Source organism: Aedes albopictus, chromosome 1, assembly GCF_035046485.1.
Source record: "Aedes albopictus strain Foshan chromosome 1, AalbF5, whole genome shotgun sequence".
Taxonomy (NCBI): domain Eukaryota; kingdom Metazoa; phylum Arthropoda; class Insecta; order Diptera; family Culicidae; genus Aedes; species Aedes albopictus.
In genome coordinates this window covers 45619698-45633860 of record NC_085136.1, presented here as the reverse complement: position 1 = coordinate 45633860, position 14163 = coordinate 45619698, and the positions used below count along the sequence as shown (strand labels likewise).

The 14163-nt window shown below is 40.7% G+C and overlaps 1 protein-coding gene across 3 annotated transcripts in view; it reads right to left on the bottom strand.

The window, feature by feature from the left end:
* The window catches only part of LOC109397890 (glutaredoxin domain-containing cysteine-rich protein CG12206), a 258145-nt gene that overhangs the window by 86124 nt on the left and 157858 nt on the right, over positions 1–14163 (bottom strand). The window lies entirely within an intron of this gene.

Here is a 14163-nt window from a genome sequence, read left to right as displayed (position 1 = left end):
ATCCTTGTGGATGTGGTTTGACATGCAAAGTATGAGCAACTAATACCCACCATTTCAGGAAAATTCACACATGCTGCAAATGGTTTGAGTCACAAGTTTATGGTGCTTCCTTAAATGTATGCGTCGCACTAATGGGAAGTATTTGCTTATCTCTATAACAAATATCTATTGCCAGACATATAGAAGGAATGTAGACTTTTATGATTTATGACTTTTGGCAGACTGTAGTGGGCTGGACACATGAAACGAACGCCAAACAAATTTAAACTCGTTTTAAAGACTTTACATTCGTGTCTCTCTAAATGATTTCAAATTTATTATTAGAAAGGGGACTTTTTCAAGCGGAGTTTAGGTTCATCAGATTTGCGTAATACCATATCATATGGGATAAGTGGTAAACTACTAAAATCGAATTTATTTTCATTTTCCCCGATGAAAGATTTTTTAACCTCCAGAATCTTAATATATACAGCTAAGGCTAACTTATAACGAAAAAATATTTTAGGTTCATGAAAGTGCGATAATAATCCTGTTTCAACACACCGTGGACCATTTCTTCATCTTCTCGGATAGCCTTAGTTCGATTGAGGCATTCCGGTCGATGAAACCTGTAAAACATCCATCTTACTTTCTTACAAAAATAAGGGAGCAGATGGGTGACTGGTCGAAAGATCATACAAGATTACCTTTGTATGGGTCCCCTCGCATTGCTCAATTTATGGCAATGAGAAGGCGGACTCTCTCGCAAAGGTGGGCGCACAGGAAGGTGAGATCTATGATAGAAGAATTTCACATGATGAATTTTTCCATTTTGTTCGCCAGAGTTCTCTTCAAAGTTGGCAAAATGATTGGCGAGATGGCCAGCTGGGACGGTGGTTAAATTCCATTATTACTTATGTTTCTTTGCGAGTGTGGTGGTATGGTTTGAATGTAAGTCGCAATTTCATTCACGTAATGTCAAGACTTATGTCCAACCATTACTCGCTAGACGCGCATTTACACAGGATTAACCTCGCGTACAGCAACGTTTGTACTAAGTGCGGTTCCGGTTATGATGACATCGACCACGTAGTTTGGCAATGCCCGGATAATGACGCCTCCAGAGCACTACTTTTGAATACCCTTGAGGCCCGAGGTAGACAACCCTTTGTTCCTGTGCGAGATGTGTTGGGGACCCCCGATGTCACATACATGGGATGTATTTTCGACTTTCTTTGCTCTGCTGGTATAAAAGTTTAATTCGCTTGTGTTTTCTTTTCCAGTGTTTTTTCTCTGTTTTGTCATTCTCTGTAGCCATTAAGAGCCAGTTCGCGAGAACCGCAACCCCCTTTCCAAAGGAAGTGGAATCGATGTGCTCCGATTGAGCTGAAAATTTCAGGGTATGGTTTTCCATATAAAAGATGATAACTTGCCGATTTTCAGATTTTTCCTGTTAGGGAGAAGTGGGGTAAAATAGCTCTCAAAGATTTCATGTCTAAAAATAGGTAAAATCACTAAAATCGCAATAACTTCCGCAAAAGTTAACGGATTCAGCTGAAATTTTGCATGGACATTCTATTCCAATGGCACTTCCGTTGGATATTCTTTGATATCTATTTTCATATTTTTTTTGACGATTTTCAGGGCGCCTGTTTTCGTTCCAACAGAACTAGAATAAAAAACTGAGTACTACGTTTTGAAGGATTACCCAAGAGCTTTTATTTGATATGTGACCCAAATGCGCCAACTTAAAAACTTTCGAAAAAAAAATTTATTTGGGTATGCATTAGACCGATGCTAATTTTGAAATTTTCGCTCCCCTATGCTTAAACGATCACAATTAGGGTTCTGATCATCCTGCCAAAATTTGAGATTTTTTGGCTCAAATTTGATTGAGCACACGCCATTTAAAGTTTTCATGGAAATGACTATGGAAAAGCTAATCTTTCATTTGCACGGGCTGAAGTATCTATCCATGATGTCTTAAAAATAAAACCGATATGGATTCAAATAGCTTAAACAGTTATTTATCAAAGTTCTGAAGATGCATGAAACGTAAAACCCATAGAAAAATTGTTATTCAATAAAATTTGATTTTAAATCTTTATCAATGCTCTTTTACTTTAACTTTTGGGAACACTGCGAGAGCAAAATTCTTCCTAGTAGGCCAAATGAAAATTTTACAAAGCAAAATGTCAAAATGGGAATGCGATGGCGTGCAGCAACAGCGAGTACTGCTACTCTTGTTTTTTTTTCGTGATGGTAAATTGGTCGAGGAGTAACAGGATGCAGCTTAGGATGGAGACAAACAGTCGCAAATTGATGATAAGAATACTCCTCCACTTCCAGGTACTCGGGAATACGATATTGGCTCATCTTACAGTTAACGCTTGACAACTCAATCTGAATCTTAATCTGGAAGTGAACGGCCGTCATTTCAACAATTGAACTTCAGGGGATAACGTTCCCTGTCACAGACTATCCGAACTACATACGAGCCGATACATAAATTCAAAGGACACTTTCATAACATTTTATGGCTAGACAAATAAATACAATCATTAAATTTTCCCAGAAAATTGCTCATTTATTCCTAGAAATGTCTTTCCAATGTCATATTGAAATCTAGTAGGATAAAATTTAAGTCTGTGGTGGTACCCGAACGAGTGTACAAAACTGATTTCACTCATTCGAAGAGGGTATTCTGCTTAGAGGGCTCAAAAAGTCGGTACAAGGTACATGGTGGTGGTTGCCGTGCATGGCACCGAATGTAATGGATTATTGACAACCCAATGCAATGTTGTTTTTTGACCCTACAGTCGTCAGTCCAGAGAATACGGAAGTTGTTAGACTCCTTCCTCGGTCCGCGGAAACACAACTTGAAGAAGTGGCAGTAGAACGGATGATTATTAGCAGTTAACATTCTTGGTGCCGCTCTAGCTGCAGCGAATTGTGTTTTTATTTTGACACACTGCGTTGCATAATTTTCCTTGCCTACTAGGCATAATTTACCCCACGCAGTGTTCCCAAGACGAAAAGTAAAACATCATTACTAAAGATTTGAATTAAATTTTAAATGAATAACAATTTTTCTATAGGTTTTACGTGTCATGTATCTTCGGCACTTTGATAGATTTATGTTTAGGCTATGTGAATCCATATCGGTTTTATTTTTAAGATATCATGAAAAGATATTTCGGCTTGTGCAAATAAAAGATTCCATTTTCCATAGTAATTTCCATGCAAACTTCATATGGCGTGTGCTCAATCAAATTTGATCCAAAAAATCTCAAATTTTGGCAGGATAATCATAACCCAAATTGTGATCGTTTAAGCATAGGGGAGCGAAAATTTCAAAATTTGCATCGGTCTAGTATGCATTTTACCCCATATTTTTAGCTGTCTAAAAAGAAGTGTTCCCGCAAATTCTGAAAACGTTATTTAACTTTCAAGGGTTTTTCTTCAATAATAATTCAACAGAAAAATGATGACTAAGAAATGCAATTATGTATTGGATTCTTTTCATTTGGGGAAAGTAGGGTAACACGGACTAACTCAACCCCCTTTCGAAATAACGTTGCTACGATGTTCTCTGATCGGACTCGAATTTTCAGAGTTCGTTATTCTATTCAAGAATAGATGCTTTATCACATATTTTTTTTTCTTGAGAGGATAACGGGGTAAAACAATTCTCAGAAAAAAATGTTGAAAATAATCAAAATTTCAAAATCTACAAATGCTTTGGTAAACTTGGCGAAATTTCATGAAATTAAAAGAAATTTCTTAATTGTTATTGCTCATTCAAATGAGCAAGTCTGACAACAGTTTGACGTCGAGAAATGTCACAGATTAGCACGTGGTGTGTGATTCACCGGATTCTTTCTCGATTTTTCTTTTGACATGTGTAACGTTTTGACGTTTTTCTCTTCTTTAAGTAAAATAATGTTGGTTTTGATTCCACTTGACAAATAAAAATGAAAAATTAAAGTTGAATATTGCAAGTATAGGTCCACAGCGCATCCAAGAAGCTGATTCTTTGAAGATTTTGGGAGTAGTTTTTCAGAAAACTTGGAGCTCAATGGTAAAAGCCAATTACGGAAGATTGATAGCTAATGTGAAGGGCGTTTTAAAAATTCATAATGTCCGACAGCTAAACATAATAGAAAGAAGTATAGTTTTAAACGTGTTCGTATTGTCTAAATTGTGGTATGTAGCCCAGATAATCCCGCCATCTAATCAACATCTTGCACAAATTAAATCAGCATGCGAAAAATTCATTTGGACCAGTTTTATTTTCAAACTCAGTAGAAACCAGCTTTACATGGACTATCGCAAAGGTGGTCTTCGTCTAGTAGACCCTGAGGCAAAATGCAAAGCGTTGTTTTTGAAAAATATTTTCTACAACTTTGATGGGAATGGTCAAAATATGGAAGAATCTTATTTACAGAATGATAACATTAGCGGGAAGCTAACAAGAAATGCTAGAGAATGGTTGCGCGAAGGGATAATAATCAAAAATAACTATAACTTACAGACAACTCATCTCATGTATGAATACTTTATCGATAAAAATAAGCAGATTCCATTAGTCGAAACAAGATTCCAACTTGATTGGCAAAACATTTGGGATAATGTTAGTTCCAGCTTTTTATCGCTTAATGATCGGGCCAAATTATTTGTTTTCGTGAATGATCTTGTGCCAAATAAAGAGAAACTTAAAGCATACAACATAGGTCATATTAACGTCACAACATGTGAAAAGTGCGGTCTTTCCGATACCAATGAACATCGCATAAAACAGTGCCCCAAAGCCAAAATGATCTGGGACTGGTGTACGAATGTAATAAGAAACAATATGAAGGTAAACGTGAATGACATAGAAGATATTCTCCAGTTTAGTATTCCGTTATCATCCAAACAGCGTAAAGCTGCATTATGGTTGACAGCAAAAGCGATTGCATTTAATTTGAGGGTTCATGAACCATCGTTGTTTATTTTCAAAAAAGAAATATGAGAGATGAGGTGGAACAAAAGGAATGTGTTTAACGCGGAATTTGGAAACTTTTTAAATATTTGTTGATGGCAACTGATGAGACAAGTAGGACTAAGATGGGTAGTGATTTAGGTTAGTCGATTAAAATTGTCACACGAACTTTATTTTAATTAAATAAATAAATTAAAAAAAAAAAATGCATTTGCTTGTATTGAATAGAGTAGATAGAAAAGCGGTTTTGACGTTTTTTTTAAGCAAAATGCTTTTGAATTCGCTTAATTTAGTTTTAGTTTATTAGAATATTTTAAGAAGTACACTAAATGTTTTGAATCAAATATAAACCCTGAATATACCCTGAATTTGCTCGTGACTGATTTGTGTTAGCAATAAATTATGTATGTCGACTTTTGGTTTGTGTCTCGGCTAACTCATATGCCATAACTACGTAGTGAGTACAGTAATGGCTCCTGAAAATATGTATCTCAATTACACCATCTTGACGAACCTAGATAGGCGCCAACTGATTTCAATCGCCATGCGAATAGTTCGTTGGCGCAATTTACTAAATGAATAGGGGGATTGTTAGAGTAAGTTTCTTTTAAACAAAATGACTTAAGCTCGGTCATTTCGTTCGCTACAAGGCTGGAGTGTAGAAGTGATCGCGTTTTTTGAAGATTAAGTTTTGAAGCTAAGTTATAGTGAATTTCGGACCTTTCGAGTCACGTACCGAAGGTAATGCAGTGAAATGGTGTATTCTCTGGTTTAAGTGCTCTAAACGTTTTCTCTGTTGCTCTACAGTTTTGTTAGTACGTGTTTCCGGTCTGCGGGACCGTTATTCGCGACGTTCTACAACATACTTATTTGTAGTAGATAAAAAGGTAATTATTAAGTGTATTTTAGTGTTTTCGTGTTGTTTAACTTTAAAATCTTATTCGCGTTGGACTTTCTCCAGCGCTTAGGCGCTTTTTATTGTACGGGCTGGTGCAAGTGTGAGAACTCGACAAGCGGAGTCGAATTTGGGGTTCCATGGCGTCTTCAGGCGTCAACCTCGTCTAGGAAGGACGGAATAGAGCTCGGGTGTCCGCTAAGGCCCGCCTTTCGAGGCAGTTAAACGGAGAGAAGTGAGGTTCGTCGCCAAAGTCGAACGATATAACTCCGACGGTCGCCAAAAACCGTCGTCGACTCCACCACACGTCAAAAACCCCGGTGGAGAGAGTCCGAGAGCTCGGTTCCCCGTACGTCGCTAATCAGCGTACGCCGGACCAGGTCCGAATTTGGGAAATAGAAGACGTGGCATTTCCCGCTCGGCCTAGCAGGAATCTAAGTACACGAAGCCGGGTCGCTGGGCTCTGTCGCGTCCCTATTGACCTTTGGAGGATCAACCTGGGAAGCACGACTTTGTCCGTGCCAAGCTCTCGTGGATAATAAATCGGAGGCCTTCCGTCCAGCCACCACTTCCTCCGCACCGTAATTCGGCCATCCTACCCGAGCTCAACGTGCATCGCTGCGCGCCATTGCAGCAGCTACAGCGGCTAAGCCAACAGTCGCCATCACTACCGAGGACGTCGAAACAAGGTTGCTGCAGTGCAACCATTTTTAGAACTCAAAAATAACGCACATTTTCGTGCGCTTGGAATGTTGCGCGGTGATTTTGTACCGTTGTGCGGGGTGACATTGGGCCACTATTCCGCACATTGAGAATATGACGGGAATGCATATTGTGTGCTTAACTACTAGAATAGGGGTAGGCGGGGCAATATGGACACCCTAAGGATTTTGCCAACTTTACCTGGCAAGATGTCAAAAAAGTTTAGTTTTTTGATACATGTATCCTTTTAAAGTCTATTTAGCATCTATTGCACAAGAATGCTCACGAAGAAAAATGATTTATTCACTTCAAAAAATGTTAGTTATTCATGACCGTCTTAAAGCATACGGGGCAGAATGGACACCCCCATGGGGCAATATGGACACCATGAGACTTTTAAGAATTTCGTACATTATTTACACCTATAAAGCCATTTCATTACAAAACAATTATTATGGATGAATAATTCGCCGAAGTAGTTCATTTTTGTTCAGTTAATTTAAATTCAGGCTGTTTTGGATAAAGCTTCGTTTTTGTCGGCATGTACAGCTGTGCCTAGAACAACTATTTTCCACTGCTGTCGTTTTTTTGACCAATTTGTTGTACCCTATGTCTACTATAGTGAACATTCAACCGAAAATATACTGAAATCGAAGAATTTGGTTGGTTTGTGATTTAGGTTTTATTTTTCCCTTGCCGCTTCTTTCAAAAAGGTGAGTGATCATTTTGCCCCGGCAGCAGAAGATATTTCCAAACTTGATTTTTGATATAATAAAGAAGAAAATATAAACATGTTAAGCATGTGGATACAGCAAAACTACTTGCATGTGTTCTAGAAATATCAGGTTTTAATCGACCGGCAATAAATTAATCACTAAATCGTATTTTAGATGGTGTGAAAATTATAATTTCCATGCACAAAAAACGGAGGACGCAACTTTTTCGTGTAAAATCAAGTATAATTTTAATTTCGAATGTTTCTTTCCTGAAACTACGTTTTAGACAAATGGACTACATTCTCCATTCATTAAAAGTTCAAAAAAGTTTGCATATTTCAAAATATTGAGGGTGTCCATTCTGCCCCGGGTGTCCATATTGCCCCGCCTACCCTTACATAATTCTAAGATACTTGGAACGTCAAATTCTCTGACTTCTATTGAATCCGTAGGATCGATGGACCAATGTTACCCTCTAGGCTTGGGTACCTTTTTTCGCCCTCGTCCGTATCATAGAGTAGCACCCTATTCTGGAAATAGCTCTCAAGTAGCCGGCGTAAGCTATCCGGGACTCCTAGGTGTTGGATGGCGCATTTATTTGAGGTTTAGAGAATTTTAATCCTGAAATAGCTTAAAAAGCTCATAACTTGTAAGAATTTGTATTCGAAATCAGCGACCCCGAATTAAGTAAGCAAGGGTATTTTCAAAACAAACGAACATTGATCACTGACATGATCAATGTTACCCCAAATCAACAAAATCATATATTAAATTAAATAGCCTATTTAAACATGTTATAAAGTTTTATATTACTTTTTCGAGTAGTTTAACACACTCAGAGGGCCAGTTGTTTCAAAAATATAAAACATATAGCGTTTGCTTTAGCAAGAGAACTATTCAAGAAAGATCGAAAATTCTGATCAATTCTCACATGCTTGTATCCCTATTGTGGTAAATTTCGTCCAAAATTTACGTTTAATGACGTTTATCTTTAATATAACGATCATTTTCAAGGAAACCAGCCCAAGTTGAGCTTACTTGCAAATTTCTTACCATATCATAACTAAAATTGTATTGTTTTCGCCTTAGTATATCCATCTGGTACAATACTTGGGATAAAAACTCAAAATTTTACCTTTTGGACTCTTTTTAGTTACCGTCGAATGAAAAATTTTTCTTGCGTGCCGGAGCAAACGGATTTCAGAAAACGGAAGTGTACTGCTAAGCTTGTAAAAACAAATAGAAAATAACATTATTCTAAACCGTATGCTTTATTTAATCAGTATTATGTGGCCCATCAATACATGCATTCATTTTGAAAATATGAATCACAGATGTGAAATAATATTATGTTTTGTAAATTTGTATTTTGTATGAGAACTTATTGGGCACGGTGTAATGCTTTAAAACACTGGGGATCTTTAAAGTTACGGGCGATTTTGGAAATAAATTCTAATTGGCGATTAGCTTGTGTGTATGTGTGTGTGTGTGTGTGTGTGTGTGTGTGTGTGTGTGTGTGTGTGTGTGTGTGTGTGTGTGTGTGTGTGTGTGTGTGTGTGTGTGTGTGTGTGTGTGTGTGTGTGTGTGTGTGTGTGTGTGTGTGTGTGTGTGTGTGTGTGTGTGTGTGTGTGTGTGTGTGTGTGTGTGTGTGTGTATGTGTGTGTGTATGTGTGTGTGTGTGTGTGTGTGTTTTTTTTTTTTTATTCTAGGAGTCCAAAAATCTTCTAAAGACGCTGTGTGGGATTCGAATGTGCGCCTACCCACTAAAAACACTCTCCTAGTTCACCTCCACCTTAAATTCCCCTCCGGTACCACCATGCAGTATTTCTTCGGAGGGGAGGCGTTATGTGCCTTGTGCACCATCACCAATTTGTTATCCTAGTCTTCTTCATGCTATGCGCACCGCTTCGTTAGTATGCTGTTAATATTCTAGTATCGCCACTAAGCGACATACATGCTATTTTTCAAATTTGTTATTCTAATCGTTCTTAGCCGTTCGGCTCCGGTTAGCTTGTTATTGCTTAATGTGCCGCCATTGAGCGGTAAACTCTATGTTAGTACCACTTCCATCAAATTTGTTATTCTAGAGCCACGCTGAGTTCATCGGCTCCTACTGATTTGCCCCGAGAACGTTGTCCTCCCGGTGCCGCCCGAGTGCCAATCAGCACTCGAGGTTTCCGCGCACGACTCGGATAGTCCCCGACGGTGGATATATCCTACCCGACGAAGAGTTTCCCGACACTGAAACTTCTCCCTCAACCGACTTCCCGGGCAGATGCCAAGGTCGGTCCTGCGATTCTGGTTGGAGACGGCTTCCGGTTCACAGGCGCCCTGACGACCATGCTCCGGTGCTTCTTCCCGATCGCTCTACTCTGACAGTCCCCGGCGGTGGATCTGTATTACTCCGACAGAGAAGTCCCCGACGAAAGACGTTCTCCCGTTACCGCCCGTGTGCCATTGAGCACAATGACTTCACGCGCACTACTCGGATACTCCCCGGCAGTGGATCTATCCTACTCCGACAGAGAGTTCCCCGACGTAGGAAGTTCTCCCGAATACCGACCGAGAGCCAGTAAGCTCCACACCTTAATTGCTCATGACACCGGTAGTCCCAGACGGCAGATTTACCACACGCGGACGGAACTACTACGCTTACCCCGGATTGTTTCTTCTATCGTTCATTTGCAGCTCTCGCCACTTCCGCTGGAGAAATGACATCATTTTCGTTACCGCGGAGTTCACCGCGTTCCAACAGGCTTCGTCGTGGCACATTCTGGCCACGATGTTGTCGGCACTTAGACCAGCACCGCAGATTGCTGCCATCTCACTGCGCTCCACAGCAAAGCGGGGACACTCGAAAAGGACGTGTTCCGGTGATTCCTCTACATCTCCGCACTCGGGGCAGAACGGCGACCCTGCGTGTCCGAACCGATGCAGGTATTTCTTAAAGCAGCCATGACCTGACAAGAACTGCGTCAAATGGAAATTGACTTCTCCGTGAGCTCTGTTCACCCATTTCGTCAGATTTGGAATAAGCCGGTGGGTCCACCTTCCCTTCGCTGTGGTATTCCACTCATGTTGCCACTTCGCCATCGTGACGACTCGCGCTGCCTTCCGAGCTCCTCTAGCGCCCCTGGCCTCGTAGCACTCTTTGTCCTCTTCCAGAACGAAGACGATAGGGACCATTCCGGCGATCACGCACACCGCATCCGATGATATCGTGCGATAGGCGCTCGCCACTCTCATGGCCATCAGTCTGTGCGTGCTGCAGAGCTGAACTCGATTCCTCCTAGTTTTTGTTGCGGTCGACCAAGCCGGACCAGCGTACCTTAGGATCGATGTGGATACGCTAGCTAGTAACCGCCTCTTGCTACTGCTGATTGCCGAGTTGTTCGGCATGATCCTCGACAAAGCTGTGATCGCCTTTGCTGCTTTTCCGCAGGCATAATCGACGTGGCTATTGAAATTTAACCGGTCGTCGATCATAACGCCGAGATGCTTCAATTCCCGCTTGGAGTCTATGGCATGTTCCCCGACTATGATTGCAGCCTTCTGCACCACCTTGCAGTTGCTGAGCAGCACCAGCTCCGTTTTCTGGTGGGCTATGGATAGTTTCTTCCTCTGCATCCAGTTCTCAACAGCATCTACCGCCTCCGTAGCAAGTATCTCCACTGCTTCTAGGGACTCGCCAACTACCACCAACGTGATATCGTCCGCGAATCCGACGATTTTGACGCCTGTCGGTAGCTGCAGTGTCAGCACCCCGTTGTACATTGCGTTCCACAACGTCGGACCTAGGATAGACCCCTGTGGGACGCCTGCACTTATCGTGACGTTCTTTTGCCCTGCACTAGTATGGTAGCACAGAGTCCGGTTTTCGAAGTAGCTACTGAGAATCCTGCAGAGGTAGTCCGGAACCTTCATCTCGTGCAGCGCTGTAGCGATGGCTTCCCAGCTTGCGCTGTTAAATGCATTCTTCACATCGATCGTGACGACGGCACAGAAGCGGTTACCCCGTCGTTTTTTTCGTCCTTGCTTTGTCGGCTGTAGCAACAACCGCCTGGATAGCATCTATCGTTGACTTCCCTCTTCGGAATCCGAATTGCATCCCCGACAGACCATGCTCTCCTTCCGTGAAAGTTGTCAGCCTATTGAGGATGACTCTTTCTAGCAGCTTGCCGAGCGTATCCAGCAAGCATATCGGCCGGAATGAACCTGGTTCACCGGGGGGCTTGCCTGGTTTCGGTAGCAGTACCAGTTTTTGCCTTTTCCACTGAGACGGGAAACAATCCTCATCTAGGCAAATCTGCAGAGATGTCCGGAACATATCTGGGTTGGCCTCGACAGCTGTTCTCAACGCTATGTTGGGGATACCATCCGGGCCGGGCGCTTTCTTCGCTTTCATTTTCTTGGCCGCTGCTATCAGCTCGTCGTTGGTGATACTCACTCTCTCCTCGCCTGTATGGCCGTATGGAGTCGGTGGCCATATCGTAGGCTCGTGTTGAGAGAACAACCCTTCGACGATAACTTGTGTGTGTGTGTGTGTGTGTGTGTGTGTGTGTGTGTGTGTGTGTGTGTGTGTGTGTGTGTGTGTGTGTGTGTGTGTGTGTGTGTGTGTGTGTGTGTGTGTGTGACTTGTGTACCGGTTCGGTTCTAGCGATTGCTAGACCTACTTTCAAGCTTCGCAGCAGATTTGCTGCGTGGAAAGAATGTTATTTTACATCAGTTTTACGCCGTAACTGATGTGCAGCGAAAGCGATGTGATATCGCAAGACTTTTATTTGCTGGATAGGAACTTTTTCAATAAATTCCTATTTTCAAAGTAATTTTCGAAGAAATTAAATGTCAGTGGGTGTAAGTTTTTTTTTTTATTTTTATTAATAAGTTTTTAACTTAAATGCTAATTCTACACAGTGGGTGTAAGTCATTTATTGCATTCCAGTGGGAATGGTAGTAGCTTACAATAAAACTTCTGGGAGAAGTGTTCCCAAAGTGCCAAGTGTTGCGACTCGAACGGTTAAACGTACCACCCACCCACCATCTCAACCAGGGTGCTGGTTGGTCTAAAGTTACAAGTGCGGTGCCCGAACCCAATGAAAACGACATTCCACCATATGATCAACACGATCTTCACAAGTTGATTCATATCGAGCCCTGATGAAGATCCCAACCATAGGATCGAAACGTAGGCAATGATTTAGAATAATCAACGCTTTTTATGTGACTGAAAGCCGAAAAACATAACAAGCTTGGTTGGGAAGTTATGTAGCTATTCTGAACATAAATAAGTAAAAACAAGTTCATTTTTTGATGAAATAGTCATTTATTGTGATAGAAATAACTTATTTTAAAGGTAATTGCCTTACTTTAGGCGTTAAGGGGGGAACTTAAAAATTTAATTTTGCATTTAAGGTGTCAACATTACCAGATGTAAGATTTTTAACTCGTTATTCGAGTTTAGAAGAGCAAAATTAAGCGGGTAAGCCAATTTTCCTTTTTAACCGATGCTTAAAGACTGCCCCAGAAAGTATGGACGCACCTAGTCTTCAGTTGTCTGTGGCTGATCGATGGTTCTTGTTTCGAGCTATGTTTTGGCTGTTTCTGATTACTATAGGATCGAATATGCAAACGTTCTTTACCACGATGATCATTGGAATTCGGAATGGTAACTTGTTTGGTCATATGTCGCTCTGTGTTAGTTAGAAGGTTTTTTCTTGTGCTCAAATAACTTCATTATACGTTTATCCAAACGAGGGTTAGCAGGATCTTTATTTTTGACCCAGTCTTTGTATATGCTCAAACGTGTTCTCCCCACCGTGTTTGGTATTTGCTGCTTATAATGATTTCTCACTTACTCCCTCCACATTTTGGTTATTTCCTAAGTGTCCTTTTAAGCTATGTACATCATTTGTGCACATTTTTACGATAATGTTCCCCTAAAAGTTGATGTATTTTGAAACAAACTGTTGGAACCGCATTAACCGCTATATATAGGCTGAGAGAATAGGTTGATCAACAGGATGTAGCCTACAAAAATAACTACTAGTCAATAATTTTAAAATGCCAGTATTGTCTTACTGCGTCCATACTTTCTGGGGCGGTCTTTAATTGTATGCTGATCAATTTCGCCCCAAAGTGACATTTTCATTTTTTTTTTATTTTTGGAGTTATTGAACTTAAAGTATAAATTTGTTGAATAAAATTCTGCCACACGGTTTCATGGAGATCCACTGGGTACTGAATTTACAGAAATTTTTTTCGCAAAATTGGAATTGTCACTAATGTTATCCGCCAAAGTTGTTTAAAGTGATCAATTTGACCCTGGATTACGGTAAGATTTGATTGATTGATTTGTCTTTATTGAAGAGACTTTCAGCCCTTGGCTGGTTCGTCTCTATTACGGTAAGAGAATAGTTTAACAATATAGCTAGAAGAAAAACGAGAACCATATGGATTATTATTGATATATGGTTTTTCATGGTATTTAAAGGTTTGATTTATGGGTAATTTATATTTGAATCGTTTGAAAATAAAAAAGAGCGTTTATGCGTTCACTGAAGTTTTTTTATTCATCAAATATTTATCAACGATCCAAAGAATATTTATATAAGCATCATGCTGAGCAGCGCATCCTGCATTGATGGAGGAGCATCTTGGATCATGATATTTCCGATAGGATTGGCAGTGATGTCTCCTGAATTTTCCTGACTTGCGACACGTCCCATCCTGGGCCCGGTGGGAGCGGATTTTTATTCGTAAGAGACACACAATTTCCACGCGCAGCAGGTCGAATACGTCGCTCCTCCCGGAAAACCTCACAGTCGCACACAGTCATGCGGGATCAAGTTCACGAATTCTGAAAAATAATTTGCATATGACGAGATACA